Raw genomic sequence first — 21,795 nt, 5'->3', positions numbered from 1 at the left:
ATTTCTCAGTTTTCTTTCCATTTGCTCCCCATTTTCCCAGTTCATTAACACCTTTTATGTCTTAAAATAAATAAATCCAACCTAGAGCACTTAAAACAATGTGAATCCAAATAAAATCTTGCTTGATAAAGCATACCTGAAATTCTGACATGGCCAACTGAAACTGTTACACACGCTCATCCTTAATTTATAAAGCTGGCTGATGTTAAGCCTTGAGTTTGCGCTAAAAGGGCTGCCCTCTGACCTGAAGGATGACCCCAGTTTGTTTGGGTTTCTGTATGAATGTGTGTGTGGCGTCTGCAGTGGAGCGTGCAGTAACGCTTTTTCTCCCACTGGTCACCTTTTCAATGTCCATCAGGATTGCCTCACTAATCCCAATGGATCATCCTATCAGTGCTTAAAGCATGTTTATGTGTAATGGAATCCATCTTTCTCCATTCATCCAAGTCCTCTCTCTGCCTTCTTTCCAATTTTTGTATCAATTTATTCTGGATCTGAAATGAAAATATTTTGGATAATATGTGATCCTATGGAGTTAGATTTGTTTCTTTGTTATTCAATTTAAAAAGAGTATTTAGTTTTAGGGAAAAATTAAGTACATACAAATTAAAAAATAAAAGATCGCAAATAAATAAAAAAAAAAGGTCAAACTTTATTTTGATGGTCCATTTGTTGAATTTAAGTTACATTGCATCTACATGCCAATTAATTCTCATTAGATTATAAGTAGACTGTTAGTTTGGGGTTAGGGTTAGTGTAAGTTGACATGTACTTTCAAAGTTTCTTGTAGTCAGTTAAATGTCTATTAAAGGAGCAGTATCAGCACATATTAAGCAGACAGTCTACTAATACTCAAATGGACCATCAAAATAAAGTGTTACTTAAAAAAAAAAACATTTCATAAAAAAAGTATAAATAAATTAAAATATATATATTTTGGATCGCAAAAAAAATAAACTATTATGCAGTTACCACAATTTCCATTGCACACTCATTTATTTAGCTCTCTGTTCTGCTGTCATTTATTGCACTAGAATCTTTGCGTGTGTGCTGGGGTTAATTTTGAGTCTTTATTATTCAAACAAAAAGTTTTTGACCAAATTAGGTACATTGTAATTTGAAAATAAAGGATTTCAAATAATAATAAAAAAAAAATTTAATTAAAAAAATGCACTGCAAACAATTAACTATTGCTATTATATGAAGTTACCACCACGTTTTTCATTGTGCGCTCATTTATTTTGCTTTCTGTTCTATAATTTTTTGCAGATGTTAAATCTTTGCTTGCAAATTCAGTGGACAATATCTTCCCTCCGAGATGAAAAGCCTTATTCTATTGGTCAATCTTGATTGAGGTCACAGGTTGGCTATGCCCACTAGGTTCTCGTGCAATTGGACTGGACTCCCTTCAGTGACAAGAGCGAGCAACAGATCTTCTTTGAGGCATGTTACCTGAAACTGTATAATAACTTGTGTATTACCATCCTTAACCTAAATATTTTTGATAGAATAATAAAGAAGCAAATCTAACTCCATATGATCCTAAATCTTAAAAACAGTCATAAGTGTAAGTTTTTTGTTGTTGTTTTTTTGGGAAATTAAGATTAATACATACTATTTGAAAATCTGAGAGCTCAGAAAAAAAGTTGAAATATTGAGAAAATGACCTTTTAAGTTGTTAAAATTTTCTTCTTATAAATTCTTAACAATGCATATTACTTTTCATAAATTGAGGTTTGATATAAAGGGAATCTACAAAATGTCTTTGACATCATTGAACATGATTTTTATTTAATATTATAATGGTTTTTGACATATCTATAAATATCTAATTTGGACATGTAAAATGTGTGTTTTTCTATTTGTAAAAACACATAAAACATTTATAGTAGTTTCTTTAAATAACTAAACTCTTATTAATTTTTTATTTTTTTTATTTTAGATTAATCACAACTATACTTATTTGATCAAAAATACACCAGGAACCATAATAATGTGAATGTGAAGATGTCTTTTTTTCCAGCAAAAAACAAAACAAAACAGCTTTTAGTGTCACACCATCCTTTAGAGATCATTCTAATATGCTGATTTTGCAAGATTGTTTTTTTTTTAATTATCAATAATAAAAGTTTTTTTACAGCATTGTTTAAACCATGAAACACTTTAGGGACCTTACAAATGAATATAATGTTATTAACATATTTAAGCTGATAAGAAATATCTGATAAAATGGCAGAAATATCTGCAACATATCAGTCATTCACCAGATGGGTTAATCTACAATCTTACAAAACCATAACGATGGTTTTATCCATAAGTGTTAAAGATTCTTGATAAAGGTAAATTTTATATATATATATATATATATATATATATATATATATATATATATATATATATATATATATATATATATATATTCACTGAAAAGTAATGTTAAAAAGCAGCATCTATATGAAAGTGCTTTTTGAAAGAATCATTTATTCTTATGAATGTAACGTCTGCCTGTTGCACTTCCATATATATACTGTAGATCTGTTTTGCATCCATCACAGATTTGTGCTATAGAGAGCTTTAAAACGGCACTTCTCCAAAAACAAGAATCCAGGTGCAATCTTTTACCTTTAGCTTCTCAGCTCCTCTTGAACACCTGCTCTATTCCTCTACACAGTCCCAGGATGCTCTCTCTTCTCTCCAGCTATTTCTCTCTCTTCCTAGGCTTGGAGGTGTGCAGTACCTCCCCCTTGCTCATAACCAACTGACTGCAGTGTTTGATTAAAAGCGCATTTGGACGGTAAAGAAAGAACCCGACCCGGCCTCTGTAATTAAGATCACTTCCGAGATTACTGGCGACAACAAAAGTGCAGAAAGCGGGGATCCTGCGGCCAAGGCGAGCGAGATAAAACAGAGGAGCATGGGACGGGGCAGACCCCTCGTGTGCCTTGATCAAACGTCCAGTCGAGGGGAGACGGACCCCCACTGCTCGCAATATGAGTGAATCTCGTGCCACGTATCATCAGCAAGTTGGAGATATCTTCAGTACACGCAAGCAGACGATGTTCCACACATGCATCAATTCCACAATAAATCCCAAATTAGAGAGAAAAGAAATAACAAAGTCCTCCCAAATAAAAGTGCTAACACGCAGACACAAAGCACGGGAGCGAACAAACATTTGGGTATGCAATAACGCAAATGCACACACTCCATTTCGGAGTAACAATGCTGCAGGTGCTGTTCAAGTCTAATGAAGACAAATAAACGTGCGCGAGTGCCTAGAAGTCACATAATAACAAATAAAGATCAATACTTCTCAGAGGAGAATTATTAGCCAGCTTTGTGAGTTTTAGCCAAAAGCCTCTGGGTGTGATTTGTTCTGTCTCACTCATAACTTCCCTTTTTCACAGCAGACAGAGAAACCCCACATCACATTTCTCTTTCTCTCTTGCTCGCTGTGGTTAGGGCGCTCACTGAGGCGTTGCGAGTTAAGTGGCCTGCCCAGAGGGAGCGTGGAGCTGCGCCGTGGCCCACCTGGGCCTTGATCCCGAGACCCCCTGCGGTCAGAGGTCTATCTCCTTAACCGTTCCTCGGCGATGCTTCGCATTACCCCGGCCGTCCTCAGCCTCCAAACCCAGCGCGGGAGGCCATTAATATAATCACAGGGATGTAGTGTGCGCCGGAGAGCCCCGAGGCTACGGCAATCAGCGGGGCTGAGTGAGGGCTAAGAGGAGAGAGAGGAAGAAAAATATATAAACCCAGAGCAAAATCTCCCATAGCTGCCCCGTTCGAAACAGGATCGCGTCGGATCATCATTCCTGGAGAAGCGGGATGAGAGGGGGGCTGAGGTTTGCACTTTAAAGGGGACCTCCCACGACGGAGAGAGAGAGAGGAGGGGGATCATGAATCTTCTCTGCCCAACCTTAAGCCTCTCTAGTTAGTTGATCTAACGATGACTGGTCACAGTACCATCATCATGCAAATTTAAACAGAGATGATCTTTTAGCCGCCTGATGAGGGGGCCACACATACAGGGAAAGTGTTAATGATCAACACCCGACCACAGGCCCCTTCCTCTGCTCCGATCACGTCACCGGCAACGACTCCCGCTCTCGAAACAGCCGATATTCATAACGTTCTGATTAGCGTCGTGAAATGAATTTGTCCTTAAGCATCTTAGTGAAATCCAACCCACAATTACATATAAAAAGTCGAAACTATAAATACCGTGTTTATATTTAAATTAAGCATGTGGGAATTTCATCTCATGCTTTTAAATGCGAGAAGGAGGCAGAACATGCGGCATACTTTTAGTTATGTTCTGGATTTAACTTAACATTTCTAACATGAACAGGTACGAGTTTATTTGACCGCGTAAAGGATGCTGGCGGTTGATCTAACACAATGAAGTCATGCATGTAAACTTTCAGAAGTGTAACCGAACTCTGAGCTGTCCTTACTGAGCGTGCCTTCCATTTTTTTATTCCAGCCTCCAGTCGTGTGGGTTTGGAGCGGATTGGATTGTCCACATTACCACAGGCTGATCTATCCTGACAGCCTTATTTACAAAAACGTGGGGAAGAGTAACAAGGCAAGTTACCCCACACTCTCTCCTTCGCTCACTTAACTTAGCTTTCTCCCAATTACAACGATTGGCACAGACGCCATAACAAAAGAGATGAAACGGGCAACTTAAGAGACAGACAACAACACTTCGTGATCAAGACTGAAAAAAGGGAGCAGGCGAGAGAACAAAAACAATAACAGACAAGAAAGGGGGAGAGGGAAAAGAAGCTGATTTGTGAAAATCGGCGGAGATTGTGGGAGATGTGTTATGGGTAAGCGTCAGCAGGAGGGGAGAAACACATCTTAAGACTTAAAAGGTGTGTAAAGTAAGCTGAGCATCGGGGGAATTCTCTCTGAGAGCCCCTTTAAAATTCACCTCTGTATTAATGCAGATAAATAAAGGCAAATTCCCAAAAGTAAATACTGTTTAACTCTCACCTTCAGCAAGAGTTACTTAAAGTGCTTCTCACAGGACTGTCAGCCCTCTACAAACAAAACCAGGTGGCTGATTGTGTATGCATATATGTCTATGGGATTTAAACAATGCAATTATTCCCATACAAAAATCAGTCCACCCTCCACAGCAAACACCACATTAATACACAATGTACTGCCATTATCATTGTACAATGTTTATTTTCTCTGACATTTAAACATTTGAATTATACAGGGAAATGTTATATTACCTTTATTTAAAGTTCATTATTATAATAATAATAATAATTATTATTATTATTATTGATACTATTAATCGTATGAATAGTAACAATAAAATCAATTCAACCAAATTGGTTGGTAAAATTAATGTATTATTATTATTATTATTATTATTGTTGTTGTTATTATTATTATCATTATTATTATATTATTTATTTATTTATTTATTTATTTATTTATTTATTATTATTTATATTATTATCATTTAGTAGTAGAAGTTTTTAAAGTCTATGCAATAATAATAAAAATAATGATAATATTATTATTAATAATAATAATAATAATAATAAATTATTATTATTATTATTATTATACAATTGTATTATTATTATCATTATTATTACTGTTATTATTATCATTTATAATAATAATACTTATTATAATAATTATTGAAAAGTTGAAACAACACAATAAGATTTAAGATTTCATTGGGATAAATTTTTAATGTTCAATAATTTTCATAATTTTTTATGTTCAATCCGCATAAATTTGTTAAAAGTGTTAACTTAAAAGTTAATGTAATAGATTTATGTCGGGAAAACATGAATGAATTGTGTGGAATGCTGCATTTTGTACAGTGTAATAGTGATTAATGTCTATGTAATAGTAATAATAATAATTATTATTATTATTATTATTACTAATATTATTATTTTTTATCAATATTATTATTTTTTAATCCTATTATTAATTCAGATGGTAATGCTTTGACCCACTAAAATTGTACCTTGCATTATACCCATTGTCTTATTAATCTTATTAATATTATTACTATTACTATAATTATGAACATTTTTAATTCAGATAGTCTTGACCCATTAAAATTGTCCCTTGCATTATAACCACTGTATTAATATTATTATTACTACTATTATTATCATTTTCATTATTATTAAACTCTTTTAATGCAATGTGTGGAATGCCTCATTTAACTTTAAAATAAATAATTGGGCTTTGCTTTAGCCTTGGCCCTGAGCGACAGAAATGAGCAGATATACAAATACTTACATACTTAATATTTATTCTGAAAAAAATGTGGGCAGGTCTGTACACTCAAATGACACTAAGGGTCTGAAGATGTGGCATTGCCTGTGTGGCAGGAGGGGTGTGGGGTGCTGGACAGTCACAGAGGGGCATGTGTTCAAAGCCTGGAACGCTCATTAGCATGCAGACCTATTTATTTACCTTAGGATCGCCAGAAAAACAGCGAAACTCTATTACAGCTTTAGGAGGAGGGAAAAAAAGGTGCTTTAAAAGTTCTAGGTTACATGGTGTTTAAAGTCGCTCAATATTTGCAAACAGCCATTTGAGTGAAAGATGCATTTATATTTAGAAAGATTCAACAGTGAAATGTCAAATAAAGCAGGGAGAAAATAAGGATGCTGAGCGAATGGATTTCATTTACAGGGGTTTCTAATAAAAACGAATAGTTTAAAGTGTATTAATTACATTCTCATTAAACAAATAGTTAATATTAAGGTCAGATATTGAGTGATACGTCCCTGATGTGACCATGATTCCGTTCAAAGTAGCAGGACAGACGTGCAGAGGCATTAAAGAGCTTTGCAAACAGGCGGTCATGTCCCTGACTGATATCAAGCGGCAGTTATCAGCACTGCCACACACAGATCTCTCACAGCCTGTTCAAGAGCACAGCACAGATATGTTAAATACATCACCCTCTCTCTCTTTCAACATCTCTATCATTCTCTCTCTCTCTCTCTCTCTCTCTCTCTCCTAGTGCCAGTGCTTCCCTCTTTACCCTCCGTATGCCATCTCTCTCTCTCTCTCTCTCTCTCTCTCTCTGGTTAGGAGCTGCTAATTCACAGGGTCTGATCTGTCTGTAAGGCTGGAGACGCCAATGCTATCATTATCAGCCAATTCAGCCAGCCGTTAAATGGAGGAATCAGGAGACATTTGCTCTCCTCCACTATCGCAATGACATCATTACCGGGAGAATCAACAGCACAAGCACTCTGACCGTGTGTTAGTGTGACTGTGTAAGTGTGTGTGTGAGCATGTGTGCGTACACTCGTGTGTGTTTGCATGTGTATGTGTGGTGTGTAAAACATAAAAGGGTCGTATTCAGGGGAAATTAGATGGGGGGGGAGAGGGGGGGAGTAAAAATAACATGAGCCTACCTGTGAGAGACCAAGGACCGGGACACACAGTCAGCTGAAAGTTCCCAAGCGCGGAGTGAGGAAAGATAAAAAAAGAAAAAGAGAGAAAGTGAGTGAGTGAAAAAGTGGTTTGCACATACAGAGTAAATCGCAGCTCGCAGCTAGCTGTGCCACTACTTTTTTTTTTTTCCGCACCCTCCCTCTTTTTTTCTGTCTCCTTTTGCAGCCCCTCTTCAACATTGCGCTAATAGCCACCTGTGAACCACGCAGCCATATGATCCACTCCCAGGCCTCTGGAGTGGAGTCACCTCTGTGTTTTTCGGCCCCCTCCTCCAATGATAAATCATCATCGTTTAGCTAATATCCGTTTTTAACCTCTCTCCCTGATTAACAACACTCTTCCCCCCTGGATACAAACCACTCCTGCTACAGTGCAGCTAAATAGCTCGCCTCTTTTTTTTTTTTTTTTTTTTTCGTTTTTCTTTTCATATTCCATTGCTCTCAGTTTCCCTTTCCTTCACTTTTTAAATTATAGGTCCTTCAAAGATAGGACAAATAACATTTCATTAGCCATGACTGTCACGTCTGTTCAAAAGGGTCACTATCAGCATTTTAACCTTCAACTGCTCAAGAACAGGAAGAAAAGACACGCGCATTTTAATTAACCAATAAAAACAATTTGGAGTCGCAAATAAGCAAGAAACAGATGTTATGGATTACAAGGTGTCACATAAATACAATGCTCAGCATATGTACAGTTAAAGTCAGAATTATAAGTCCCCTTTGAATTTCTTTTTCTTTTTTATATATTTCCCAAATGGTGTTTAACAGAGCAAGGAAATTTTCACAGTATGTCTGATAATATTTTTTCTTCTGGAAAAAGTCTTATTTGTTTTATTTTAGGCAAGAATAAAAGCAGTTTTTATTTTTTAAACACCATTTTAAGGTCAAAATTATTCGCCCCTTTAAGCTATATTTCTTTTCGATAATCTACAGAACAATCCATCGTTATACAATAACTTGCCTAATTAACCTAACCTGCCTAGTTAACCTAATTACCTAGTTAACCTAGTTAAGCCTTTATATGTCACTTTAAGCTGTATAGAAGTGTCTTAAAAAATATCTAGTCAAATAGGATTTACTGTCATCATGGCAAAGATAAAATAAATCAGTTATTAGAGATGAGCTATTAAAACTATTATGTTTAGAAATGTGTTGAAAAAAAAATCTTTCCGTAAAACAGAAATTGGGGAAAAATAATTCAGGGGGGGGGGGGGGGGGGGGGGGGGTAATAATTCTGACTTCAGCTGTAAGTACCTAAGTACAGCCCTCACACATCTCTTTTAAATTGATATTTTTAACAAGAAGCTATACAATATTATATGTGTGCATATACATTAGATTAATCAGCACTGGAGCCAAATCTGGAGCTTATTTAACAAAATAACTTACGATAATGGTAAAAAAAAAAACTAGTACAGCCACATTTATATGTTGTAGAAAAATATTAAATAGACATTTTAAAAAGAGGAAAAATCAAGAGAAGCAAAAAAAATGTAGTTAAAATTTTGTAGGTTGTCATTTTTTTGCAATATTTTGCTTGTATCATCTTTCAATTTCTGAATATGTTTGGTGAATAAAATATTATTATAATAAATATATCGGTTTAATAAATCTGTTTTGTTTAAATGCATTAAAACAAACACTGCCTAGATTTACTGAGAAATGTTTCAAATATTCATTTTCAAAATGGGGTGTACTCAATTATGCTGAGCACTGTATTGCGCACACTAATCTACAGTCACTTTTTTTTTTTGATGCGGCACCCCTAGTGGTGGGGGCTAGAAAGAAACGAAGGCTGCGCCGGTCTGACTGGATATTGTCAAAATATTTGCAGCTGAGGAATTCCGACAAGCAAGCGGCTTGGGCTTCCCTACAAAGGACCCATCTTCCCTGAGTAACAAGTGGAGGGAATGAGTGCCGACAGAGAAGCTAAAATCCCTCAGGCTAAAGAAATCCAGCTATTGTAGTAATAACCCCCGAGACCTGGCTGAGTATGTACAGCTTTCAGAGGTACTTCTCATCCTATTTGTAGCCCCGCCAGTGATGTATGTGTGTGCGTGTGCGTACTAGTAAGTGATGGGATGTACACAACGTAGGTCACTTCACTGTTGATGCGCTCCTTTAAACAGACTCCTTTTTTTTCTTCATGTTCTTTCTCATTTTATAGATATTTTTATTTCAGACAAGTGCAACTTCCCACTACAAATACTCGCTGGGGTTTGCCTATAATACTATAATGTATTTTTTCATCTCTCTCCTCATTTTTTTTTTCCTTTTTTGTTCCACAAGGCAAGTTTCATTAAAGATCCAATTATGCAAATCAGGTCCTGAAGAGCCAGTTGAATATGCAGTATAATAGTGTACCGTAATAGTTCAACACAATATACTGCATCTGAGGCAGATTTACGAGGCAACATAACTGCTACGCCTCCGTCCTTTGGAGAAAACCTCTTGATCATAATTAAAGGTGCAGGGTCCCTCTTTACTTCTCAGTGGCATCCATTTTAACCAGGCCGCCCTCCAGGGGGCTGCCGTGCCTCCTGCTCAGGGTGGATGATGCACCCGTCGAGGTCACGACCTGGAAACAGTTCAAGGGTAGGCGTTGTTAAACTCCCCCAATTATCTGAAGACATCTTGTAACAGAGATGCCCTGCGCTCTAACAGCAGACCACCCAGCCACCAGAGGTATCTGCCACTATTTTCGGTGCCTGTGCAGCAATGCAAATATTTACCACTATTTTAAGAGCTCGGATTAGAATGCAAAACAACATAATAGCATGTGCTTAAGGCCAGTGATTGACAGGAAGTCGCTTGTTTGTGCAAAGCCCCTGTCTGCCGAGATGACATGGCTGTAATTTTGTGACTCAAAAAGCGAACAGTCATGTCGGATGGTGCAGTGCAGCACATAGGAATTAGTTTGCTTATTTTTCAAAGTAGGTGTCTAGAATCAGTAACCGCTTCAACAATTAGAATCTGAGGTTAAAAACAGGGGGGCAGGGTGTGGTCAACCGAATAGGTGTCCCATTTCTGAATAAGGAGTAAGGCCGTAGCTGAAGGCTGACCGTGTCTCCCAAGGCTGTGTAAACCTGCCCGATTCAACACTCTCCATGATGACCACATGTCCCACAGCCTCTCTCTCCGAGATGTGTGAGCACGTGTGTGGTGTTGGAAGGCTGAATTTTGTCCACCCATTCCCTCTCCCACTGGAGGGAATTATGAGAAAGGGGGAAAAAAAAAAAACTTGGATACAAAACATCTGCACACATCTGTTTAGCTCTGTCATCTGCGCATGGGCTAACTTTAACTGTAACGTATGCTCAATATTCCTCGCAGTGCCATTAGTCTATCTATATATTTTCCTCATGGAAAGTGCCTCCGGGTGGAGTAGAGCAAGGACCCTCTTTCTCTCTCTCTCTCTCTCTTGCGCTCCGTAGACAGACAGACGCTCCTTCTGGTGGCACCCTGGCATGAGGCAGTGGAGACAAGATCATCCGTCACCACCTCATCTGTCAGGGCACTCTTTATTCTTAGATCACACACTGACTGACGTCTGTGATTAGCCCGCTCAAAAACTTCCACTCCTCTACCCCCTCTCCCTCTCTATCTCTCTCTGTCTGTTTGGAATGACTACGAAAAGCCTTAGAAATCATCACTCATTTATAAGTGACATGTGCATAACAAAATGTCCTTATTCCACTATAATTATTTGTTAAATACAAAAGTTGACATCTGTCAGTAACCGAACATTCCCATTTATATTACGTAAAGTGACATGCTGAACTGTGCCTTCGCCTGTACACGGGCGGATATTGAATGACAGGGAATTATGCGCTTAATCAATTGGAGAGGACAGGCATAGGAGTAATGTGAGGCACTCTTTTTGTAAATGTACTTTTGGAGGATGCTGGATTCTTTAGCGATGGGTACAAAACCACACCCCTTACTTTATCTTGAAAATGTTGATATTTGGACAGAAGAACAGTTAAAACAATGTTTTATTGATAAATTAGGGTTACAAAAGTAAATTTTTGGCAGCAATTCTTTAGAATTTGAGGTTGCACCTAAACAAGAGTTCTTAAATTACCATTTTTGGCTGAAATTAACATTTGTTTTTAGTATCCAACTATATAAAAACTTGTTTCAATGTTAAAAGTTATGTTTTTTTAAAGACTTTTATTTATAAAAGTGCATTTGTAAAATATCCAATCAGCAAAACATGCATTCTTTTCCCAGAAGTTAACATAACCTTCCTTATCTAAATCATTAATGTTACTTTGTTAAGCTAGCAGCATCGTGTGAACACCCCCAACAAATAAAATGCAATGCTTCTGGCATTTAGGGATTGTTCTGCCATGAGGGGAGAGGCCTGAGACTTTAGAGCTGGAGAGGAAGGGAATGAGGGCGATGACGGGGTGGGTGCGCGGGGTCGGTGTCTCCACAGCACATATCAATTAATACCTAAACGCCATGGCCTTGCCTGCCATACTGTCCCCCTAGAGTTGCCTGGCTTGGGCCCGGGCATCTGGAAGACAATTTCCTCCAATTAAAAGGAGCGGGGAGGCATTTAAGTGTGGAATGGCTGTTTGATCAAGTCTCCAAGGCTCAAGCACAGATCCAGCCGGCTAAGCTGGAGACTGACAGGCCTGAAGACAGAGAGAAAGAGAGAGAGAGAGAGAGAAAGAGAGAGAGAAGGTTTGTCTCTTCTGTCCGTTGGCACTGCCCTGCCCTCGGCAGCAGTGAGGGCTGGGGAGGTGCACCTCCACACACCGGGGTTACTGGTGACGGCGGTGGCGAGCACGCAGACCTAGGGACATGCTAACGCCCTCGAACGGTGCCAAGTTCTGCCACACAACACACACTTTCCCTGCCGAATGAGTGCAAGACGCATATGTAAATGAGAGCATACACACCAGGGAGGAGACATTTTGACAGGATTGGCTTGGTCTGTTTAGCCCCATCGAACTGCTATCAGTTGCACTGGCAGAGTGTATTCACAAGAGTCTTCATAACACCCTCTCTCTCACTGCATTTAAACGAGTTTGATATTTTTCCTCCCCAAAAAAACATTTTGTCTCATACATGATCAATTCCATGCGAGCACGATATACATTTTCAGCTGCTAATGTGTTTGTGAGAAGGAAGCAAAAAAAAAAAAATCATTAATTAAAAATAAAGCAATTACTGCAACATCAACACCTCCACGACTGTGGATATCCCGAGCCCTAGCTATTTATACTATTTAGCTAATTAATCAGATATATATTTTTTAAAATAACAACAACATGCATTGTTTAACATCAAAACAATTATCATGAAATAAAAGTGTAACGTAGGAACGATTTTTATATTAGATTATAATTAAACTCAATTAAAGCTTGCTGTTAAATAAATCAAACATTTCACCTAATACAACAACGCTAATTCGGATGGCCTATCAATTGTAAACACACACTAGGCATGACTCTCTTCTCTCCCTTTCTCACCGTCCACATTAATCCAACACACTGCTTATTGATTTATTTATTTTAATTTATAAAGGGGCTTACAAGGCTATATTTGTGACCATGTTAATGTTGGCCTTTCAAATGAATTGTGTGGGATTGAGTAAAGAATGTGTGACTTGACTACATCACAATGTCATTTCAAATCAGAAAAATGAAAAGAGCTGACAAAAATGTCTACGCCCAGACACTATTACAGACATAATATCCGTTAAACAATGACAGTACATCTGTGCTGCCTGCTATTTGTCCCTTTCCATAAACAATGAACCTGAGGGAAAAAAAAAACTCATCTCATTTCAACATTATAAAAAGAAGCAAACAAACTAAAAGTAGATGAACGTGTTCATGTCTGTGTTTAATATTCCTTCCTTAAGTAAAAGTTTTGGGTCATCTCACAGAGAGTGACATGAGAAATCTGCACCTGGATGTGAAAGCATGAGACAGCAAATCAATTTTGCTAGATTTAGAATTAAACAACTGAAGTGCGCGCAATAGAAGCACAATGCAATGTGTCATATTATGATTGTGACCCTGACTGGGGTTTTAATCTGTGAACTAACAAAATATGCATAAGACAATGCGTGGAAGGATTTTACTGAGTGTCTAAACGCAGCTCACACTCATGCCATCATGCAACATTTTATATTTTCTTCATTTATTCCCGCACTCCCGCGCGCATTCCTATCCCAAATCTCCAATTCTTACAACTTTCTTGTTCTTCCCCCCCTCCATAATACATCATTTCCCCAAGCGACAATGTTCGCAAGAGTCGTTCAAATCTCCATTTCCAGAGGAGATGTGCGTGTTTTTTTTCCGCAGATAAAAAGGTTTTTAAGTCTGATATGACATTTAGCCCTCAGTTGTTGAATGCCATCATAAGGCTTCTGTTCATAAGAGGTCGATCACAGCACAAAATGGCAGGTCTCACCGGCTCTTCCATCTCACAAGTTTTGACACATGGCATGCACCGGGTAACTTTGATCCTTCTTCTCCAACCGATCTGTGTTCACTTCAGCTGAAATCCTAAACGTAAAGCCCTTGGGGCTGAAGTGAGAAAGTTTGAGCCGAGATTTGAGGAAACTTTCTAACAGCTCCATATCTGTGCTGGCCAGCACGAGCGAATCTGCAGCGCATCCCTGGAAAGCTTCTGTCCACCTTACAGAAATACCGCACACTGTTCCATCACACTTAATTAATAAAGTTATCCTCGTAATAAATCCCCATTTCAATATATAGCAGCGTGTGCTTTTTTTCTTCAAAGCAAGTTCATCTAAGCGCGTGCAATGGCTTCCACTAAACGCTTTCGATATGAAGCCGTTTTATTATCCCACGCGACCACATTTTACACAATTAACGTAGCATCTATTTCAGACAAATAGCGAATTATTATAATGCACGCAGATCTTTAGCACAAACTGACTTTTAGAAAGCGAAGCGAGCGAAAAGCATCCGCGAGACCACTATACTGATCAAGACACTTCTTACCTTTAAATTCATCCGGACGTCAAGACGCGTAGCGAAAGATTGTCTTCATTGAATAAAGAAGCATGTCCACATAACTGAGCTGATGATTTTCTTATACTGCCGAGGGGGTTAAAGTATACACACACACACAAACACACACATACACGCGCGCGCGTGCTTCGGACCTGTTATGCTCGTCCTCTCGCGAATCCGTTTCCCAACTGTTCCTCGCGCATCCCGAGTGATGAAAAAGCGCCTTTGAGTTTATTCTCAATATAAACGCGTTCATTGATAGCGATCACAAGATATTTCCCCTCATCTGTCTGTCCGGACTCCCCCTATCTGGATGGTGAAAGGCATTGTGCCGTTAAAAGACACTCCATTGTCGTCCATTCACAGAGAGCGGAGAGAGTCTTGCGGCATTTGATGGGACTAAAAGCTTGAACCCTTGATAAAACAGCCCCGGTGCGCGGAGAAAGCACCTCGAATCGGCTATTTTCCCCACGCGGAGAGCCTCAAAGGCGAATTTCACTCCATCGGATCATCTTATTGACCTTGACTTCCCTGTAAACACTTATTAAAATCTGTCTATCCTCACTCACATTGTCAGCCCCGTTATTCAGACGAGGCGTAATTGGCTTTGATGCCTGTCGCCGTTTAAATAACACCGAGGAAAAACACAACAAATCGCTCCAAATGAAAAATAAATGTGCTTACCTTTTGGGGGAAAGTATGCGAAGTCTTGTATCCTCGAGAAAAAGTCCAGTGAGATGAGCGGAGAGAGCGAGCATCAGTCAGTATAAGAGAGAAGTAATGAGTGATAAAATGACGCTCATCTGCACTGTAACCTTGTGGCGTATTTAATGTAAATAAGCCGGTTATGTTGCACACAATCACACACACACACTCGCACACACACATGCATGCACACAAATAGAGACCGGCCAAGACGGGACGCGCTTTTTTCGCACTCTTATAAGCTAACGCGTCACATAGGAGCGCATATTTAAAAGAAATGCTCGAGAAAGCTTATCAGTTTGTAAATATGAGATGAAATTGCCACTCAGCGGGGCGCGTAGCCTAACCAACAACCTCCCTCTTCATCACAGAAAGAGGAAAAGGGTCCAGACAGCGGTCGAGACACGCGCTCAGAGACGTGGGAGAAGGTCCTCTGAAAAGGTACTTCGGTGAGGACATGAAACTTTTTTGGGGCTGAACTTCAGCGCTCAGGCCTATGTTGCTTTTACAATAGGAGAATAACGCAATTGTGCATTCAGTGTCCCGGCAGTTGACAAAAGCTACTGATTCAATAAACTCTTTGTTGTGGGATTATATAATGATTATGTTGTAATTATGGCAGCGCTTTGGTAATAATAATAATAAAAAAGGAGAGCGTCCAATGGGAATGCGAGTGCGTGAGACTTAGGAAAAAGGGAAGCGGACGCGAAAATGCAGACGGACTGATTGATTATCGATCGATTAGACTGATTATATCGATTATGATATAAATCCGGGCAAATCAAAGGAAGGGAAGAGAGCAGGTGCTTAAAATAAGTATTAACTTGTGTGCTGAACTTTACAGGTTCATTTTCCCACGCTGCAAATAGACAGTTTATTTTACTTTTACATTTTTATGCTATTATATATATATATATATATATATATATATATATATATATATATATATATATATATATATATATATATATATATATATATATATAAAGACAACTAAATAAATAATAAAATAAAAAAATAATTTAATAAAACAGACATAGCACGTATATATATATATATATATATATATATATATATATATATATATATATATATATATATATATATATATATATATATATATAACTACTATTATTATTTTATGTATGCATGTTTTTAATCACGACGCAATTGTTTTAATACCAAACTTTCCTAATTAGACAAACCAACGAGACTGATTGTGGATGACTTCTGTGTTATAGGACCTGGTGACATCTAATGATACGGTACATTTACACGAGCAGGGCTAAACACTTATTACTCCAAACTGTTTTATCCTGTGACAAGTTGCAAAGTGGAAGCTTTTCCTCTTTCTCTTTCTGCTTCACCACACAGTTGTGCGTTTGTGATATTTAGTGTGTTCAAAGGAGCATTAATCGTTATTAAATCCCGAGGCAAAGGCTCGCCTTCTCTTTATTTTCTTTCCAGACAAAACACACGTTTTAAAAGATAGCGCATTCATTATTCACTATGAAAATCAGATTCCCATGCTGCCCCTTAAACGCTCAGGAATTCAGCCCGCATTTTCCAGTCTGATGTGTATGAAATTCCTTTTTGAACAAATTCCAAAATAAAAGTTGTGCCTCTAAAGAAATTAGCATAACCATCCCATCAATAATATCGCTATCTCTATGGGAATGATAGCGAAAGCAGTAGGGGTGTTCCTTTACTCAATTCTTCATGGATTCTCTGTTTCTTTTGAACTTGTTATAGCAAGTCAAGTGATTCTTTATCGGTGACAGGCCTGACAATACACGACGAGGACGGGAAAGCAGGTCAAAAGGAAGTTGCCATATGGACTTCAACATGCACTTTCCTAACAATATAGGGCAGAGATGTGCTGTAGCCTATACTCACTAGTCTGTGTATCGTCCTCTCCATTTTCTCGCTTATTTTTAAGTGCCCGGGGTTAAAACAAGTTGAAGACATTTGCTGCGGATAAAGTAGGGCAGCTGTTTTCTTCTTAAAGTCAATCGCTCGTCTGTGTTTCTTGTCTGTTTACTTCTTCGTGGCTTTTACGCTAACAAACAAATGTGGATGCGTTCGGTTTGGCTGCTATCCATTTTATGGATTTTGGTGCAAAAGGAACGGAATAAGGTAAAATTGTCACGTTGTCTGGTGTGTTTGGAAGGGCAGCATTCGAGATTGATCATTTTGTCTCCGCAAATATCAACTTGTAACAGGAATCAAAAGGTCGAAAGATCCTGACGGCTCGAGTCACGTGGCTGCTCACTGCCCGCGAGCAACAGGTGCATAAGGGGAGGAGGGAGGAGGACTCCAGGCATCCTTCATCTATTTCTCCCTCTCTTTTTATTCATTGTTGCATTTATAATGCTGATAGTTTCATATTTGTTCATTGGTTTCTATATTCTATAGTGTTTAATATAAAAAACAAATAACTATATTCTATATTTTTTAAATAGCTGATGCATATATATATATATATATATATATATATATATATATATATATATATATATATATATATATATATATTTCATTCATTCATTTTCTTGTCGGCTTAGTCCCTTTATTAATTCGGGGTCGAATGAATTAATTAATTCGAATGAACCGCCAACTTATCCAGCAAGTTTTTAATTTTGGATAAGTATATATTTATATACTTTTGGATATTTATATATATTTTATATTTATTTATATTTATATTATATTTATTATTTATTATATATATATATATTGCAGATAACATGTCCATGTCCATTTTTGTAGTTGCATTACAGTTGTTGTTTTCTTAAAATTAATTTAAACAGTGACATTACTGCTTTAGCCAAACTGTATATTTGTAAGTGATTAATTAATTCATTAATTATTATTGTATGTATTGGTATTCATTTAATTTTATTTATTTATTTTCTATATATTTTTTCCCTTCATTAGTAAATTTGATATGGTCATTCAGTGTGACAAATGAATTTTTCTTAAGTACAAAAATAGATTCGCTAGATGTTGATTCTCAATTAATATGTTATAATGAACACTGCATATAGTAATTAGGGAACAATTAAGAATGCATTATTTTAACTAGCTTTAGATCACACTCCAGTATATACGCAGCTATCCTTATACACACAGTCAGTCAGTTCACATGAACTGGGTTTTGTTGTTTATGTTTTGTTTCCGGTAAATAAAAAATATTTTTTATTTAAAAATGAAAAAGAGATGTGTGTGTTGCTCATTTTGCTTTACCGCATCAGTAAAGCCAGACTAGTTATTTTTGTGACACTGAAAAAGCTGTTGTGGGTAATACACTACTCCGAGAGTAACCCACAGGATTTGTTTATACTATTAGACCAAGACCACACACGTCCAGTGTAAATATTTCAAGACATCAAAGCACATGCAAACACTGAGCATTTTATTTTCAATACACTCTCATAACCGCTAACAAAGTGTCAGGCACAGAAAGAGAAGAAGAAAAAAAATCAAGGTTTGAGCAGTTAAGAAAAGATAAAACAGTCTTGGCTGGTTTTGTTACTTTCTCTAAAATTCTCTCTGACAGGAATTTAAGAATCAGCCTATCAGCGCTGCGTCTGGTATCTGTCCAAGACAGTAGGCCTCTAAAACAGACATGCCAGTGTTCAAAAAAAAAAAAAAAAAAAGACATGAAGATGTTAGTTCGCTTCATCTACTTTGACTCTTTGCCCTGAAAGCAGCTATTTAGCATCTTTTAGCAGATGTCCAGATAATTCACAAGTTTATTACATTAATTCAAGGGAGCAATGACCAAGGAAGTGATGTAGTCCTAATCAGCCACAAAGAGAGAGGGAGAGAGAAAGAGATGTGAGGCACGACTGTCACTTTAAGACAGAGCAAATAAATGACTGCATAAGCATTTTATCCAGGAGCAGTCTGATGGTTTAATGCTGTGCCTAGTTTATATCTACATACAAACACACCAGAATGGTTTTCTCATATGGAAGACGGGGAGGGGGGCTACATTACTTTTTAAATTGAGTTTCTCTGAGCATAATCTGTTCCAGGTCTTTGATGAAGAAATGTTCTCAAAGTATCACAGTGACTGATTTAATGAGAAGCGAGTGAGCACAATTTCAAACAATCTGATTTTCTGAACCTTCTGTGACTCTAAACTTTTAAAATTGCACTTAAGAATCGCATCAATTACTCTTTAAAGTATGACATCGGCTAACTAGGCGCACTAGCATAACAAACACACGCTATGGCGTATTTACTCCATATCCTCTCATCAGGATCTGATACATTGGTCCCTTATGTGAGCTCTTTGCGAAGCTCTCCCAACTCCATTACCGCTTCCCTTTCTCTATACACGTGTGGCAGATCTACAAGTCTGACGATGATTTAGTCAAATATTACAGAGGCAAATATTTAGAGCCGACTTCTAGGTTTTCAGCATCTGATGAGACTATACGTTTGTACGTCCTCTGTATTCTTCAGGCCACAGTTTAGATGATGCTTCTCTGAAATCCCACCCGCCGTTGATGAACTGAGAGAAGTGTACAATGTCTATGACTGATAACGGGACTAAATCATAATTTAAATCATCTGAATGAATGTCTGACCGGGGAGAGAGAGAGAGAAAATCTAAACGAAAACATCTGACTTAAATTGATTACCAACAATGTTGAGCATAAGAGATTTAATAATGATTACATGCCTAAAATATCCAGGCCATTTTGAGAATCCATCACTCTTATATATCTTCGTAAAAAGAAGCCACTGTATGGCTTCACAAGAAGAGCAACAACACAAAAACAAACAACAACATTAGCATTGGGAGAAATTAGCTTGCTAATCACTGTCTTAGTTGCTTCATTATAATTTGGCTTCTCTTAAGCTCGGTCTTGAGACTTGGAAAAGTAATAAATTGAATGCTAACACGAGAATCAACTTAAACGTATCCAAAATAACTACTTTTTTTTAACTTCACAATGAAAATAATGAGCAAAACCCCTAAGCATGTACTCATCATGCTGGCCTCAGCTCAAACACGGTGTCGCCTCCTCTTTAAGGTCCATATTTCTGTGAAAGCGAGCCATCATATTTTACTATTACCTATCAATTGGTTTCTAATCATGGTAATGAGGCGTCTGCCGTTTGGTGACAGTGAACTAACGGCCTCCGTGGGAGCATTAAGGAGCCTGGGTTATGCTGTGGGCCGTTAACTACCTACAGGCGCTTGCTAATGGCTCCAAATGACCTCCTCAGTGGCTATTAGCACATAATTAGAACCTTGCAGACCATCAATGACTTCCACCGGACATGCGTACCTCTTCGGTCTTCTCCTCCTTGCTCCCCCCACTTACTGTTTAATGGTCAGATTATAGTCAGGTGCTGAGATATGACCACAATTGCTGCATTAAGTTGTGTGTGGCTAGCGTGCATCCAGTGCTGCATATGGTAAAGCTAGAAATCATTTACAGCAATGCAACAGTAGCGATACACCACTAAGAGCGTGCTCACACAAGTTCAGTTCTCTTTCTTTGTTTGTTTGGTCTGGGCCAAACGAATAAAAAGGACGAAAAATAAATTTAAACCAAAAAAAATCTAGAAAATGATGTTTAGTCTGATTGATAATACTGTATTGTTTTTAGATTTAACCTAATATGCAAGCAAACCAAAACGTTTATATGTATATTTTGTGAAAGAACTTACGAAGCATCTACAATAATACTGTGTGCTGGGCTAAACATGTACATTGTATGTGGACATATAACGTGAATAATTGAGTACACCCTTTTTTGAAAATGAATATTTTTCTCAATTTCTCGGTGAATATAGGCAATGTATTTTGGTGCATTTAAACAAAACAGATTTATTAAAAAGATATATTTATTAAAATAATATTTTAGTCACAAAACATATTTAGAAATTGAAAGAGAATACAATTAAATTCAAGCAAAATTACAACTTTTTCTTTTTTATTTTGCTTCTCTTGATTTTTCCTCTTGTTTAAATTTGTATTTAATAATTTCTTTAACATTTAAATTTGGGTGTACTCGTTTTTGGAAATGTTATGGTAAGTTATTTTGTTAGATAAGCTCCGGGTTTGGCTTTACTGACTAATTTAATGTATATGCACAAATATAATATTGTATAGCTTCCTATTAAAAATATGAATTTAAAAGACAGATTCGGGAGAGGTGTAACTTATATATGCTGACCACTGTGTATGATAGGATTTGCATCTGTGGAGAACTCGTGAAGATGCTATAAATGTCTTAAAGTCAAAACAGTAGCAATAATTGCATGAATAAACACACAAACATGACTCTGGGCTGGATCTGGAAATGTGTGTTTTTTCAAAGCTGAGTAAATTGAATATCTAGTTGAGCTACAACTATATAAAAATCTGGAATCGAAGGGAAAAACAATCTAATTTTTTTAAATAATCAGAAAATCCCCTTTAAAGTTTTGCAAATTAAGTGTTTAGCAATGCGCATAACTAATACAACATTGAATTTTGATACATTAACAGCAGAAAATGCATATAAATATTCATGCAACATGATCTTTATATTTTTCTAATGATTTTTGGCATAAAAGAAAAATCTATCATTTTGACCCATGCAATGTATTTTTGGCTAGTC

At 37.3% G+C, this 21,795-nt stretch overlaps 1 protein-coding gene across 23 annotated transcripts in view; it reads right to left on the bottom strand.

Moving 5' to 3' along the window:
- Nucleotides 1-21,795, bottom strand: part of znf536 (zinc finger protein 536) — a 496,275-nt gene that overhangs the window by 260,063 nt on the left and 214,417 nt on the right. For 15 of the 23 annotated variants that reach the window (XM_073907215.1, XM_073907216.1, XM_073907219.1 and 12 more), the window contains one exon: nt 7,422-7,455. The gene's annotated coding sequence lies outside the window, so the exon portion shown is untranslated. Of the gene's footprint in view, nt 1-7,421; nt 7,456-14,452; nt 14,553-15,148; nt 15,605-21,795 lie in introns of those variants that run through there. The other 8 variants (XM_009303408.5, XM_005166458.6, XM_009303410.5 and 5 more) reach the window with 2 other exon arrangements.

The sequence above is a fragment of the Danio rerio genome, chromosome 7 (genome assembly GCF_049306965.1).
Source record: "Danio rerio strain Tuebingen ecotype United States chromosome 7, GRCz12tu, whole genome shotgun sequence".
Classification (NCBI taxonomy): Eukaryota; Metazoa; Chordata; class Actinopteri; order Cypriniformes; family Danionidae; genus Danio; species Danio rerio.
The sequence above is the reverse complement of the archived record's forward strand: the minus strand, read 5'-3'. Positions and strand labels throughout refer to the sequence as shown.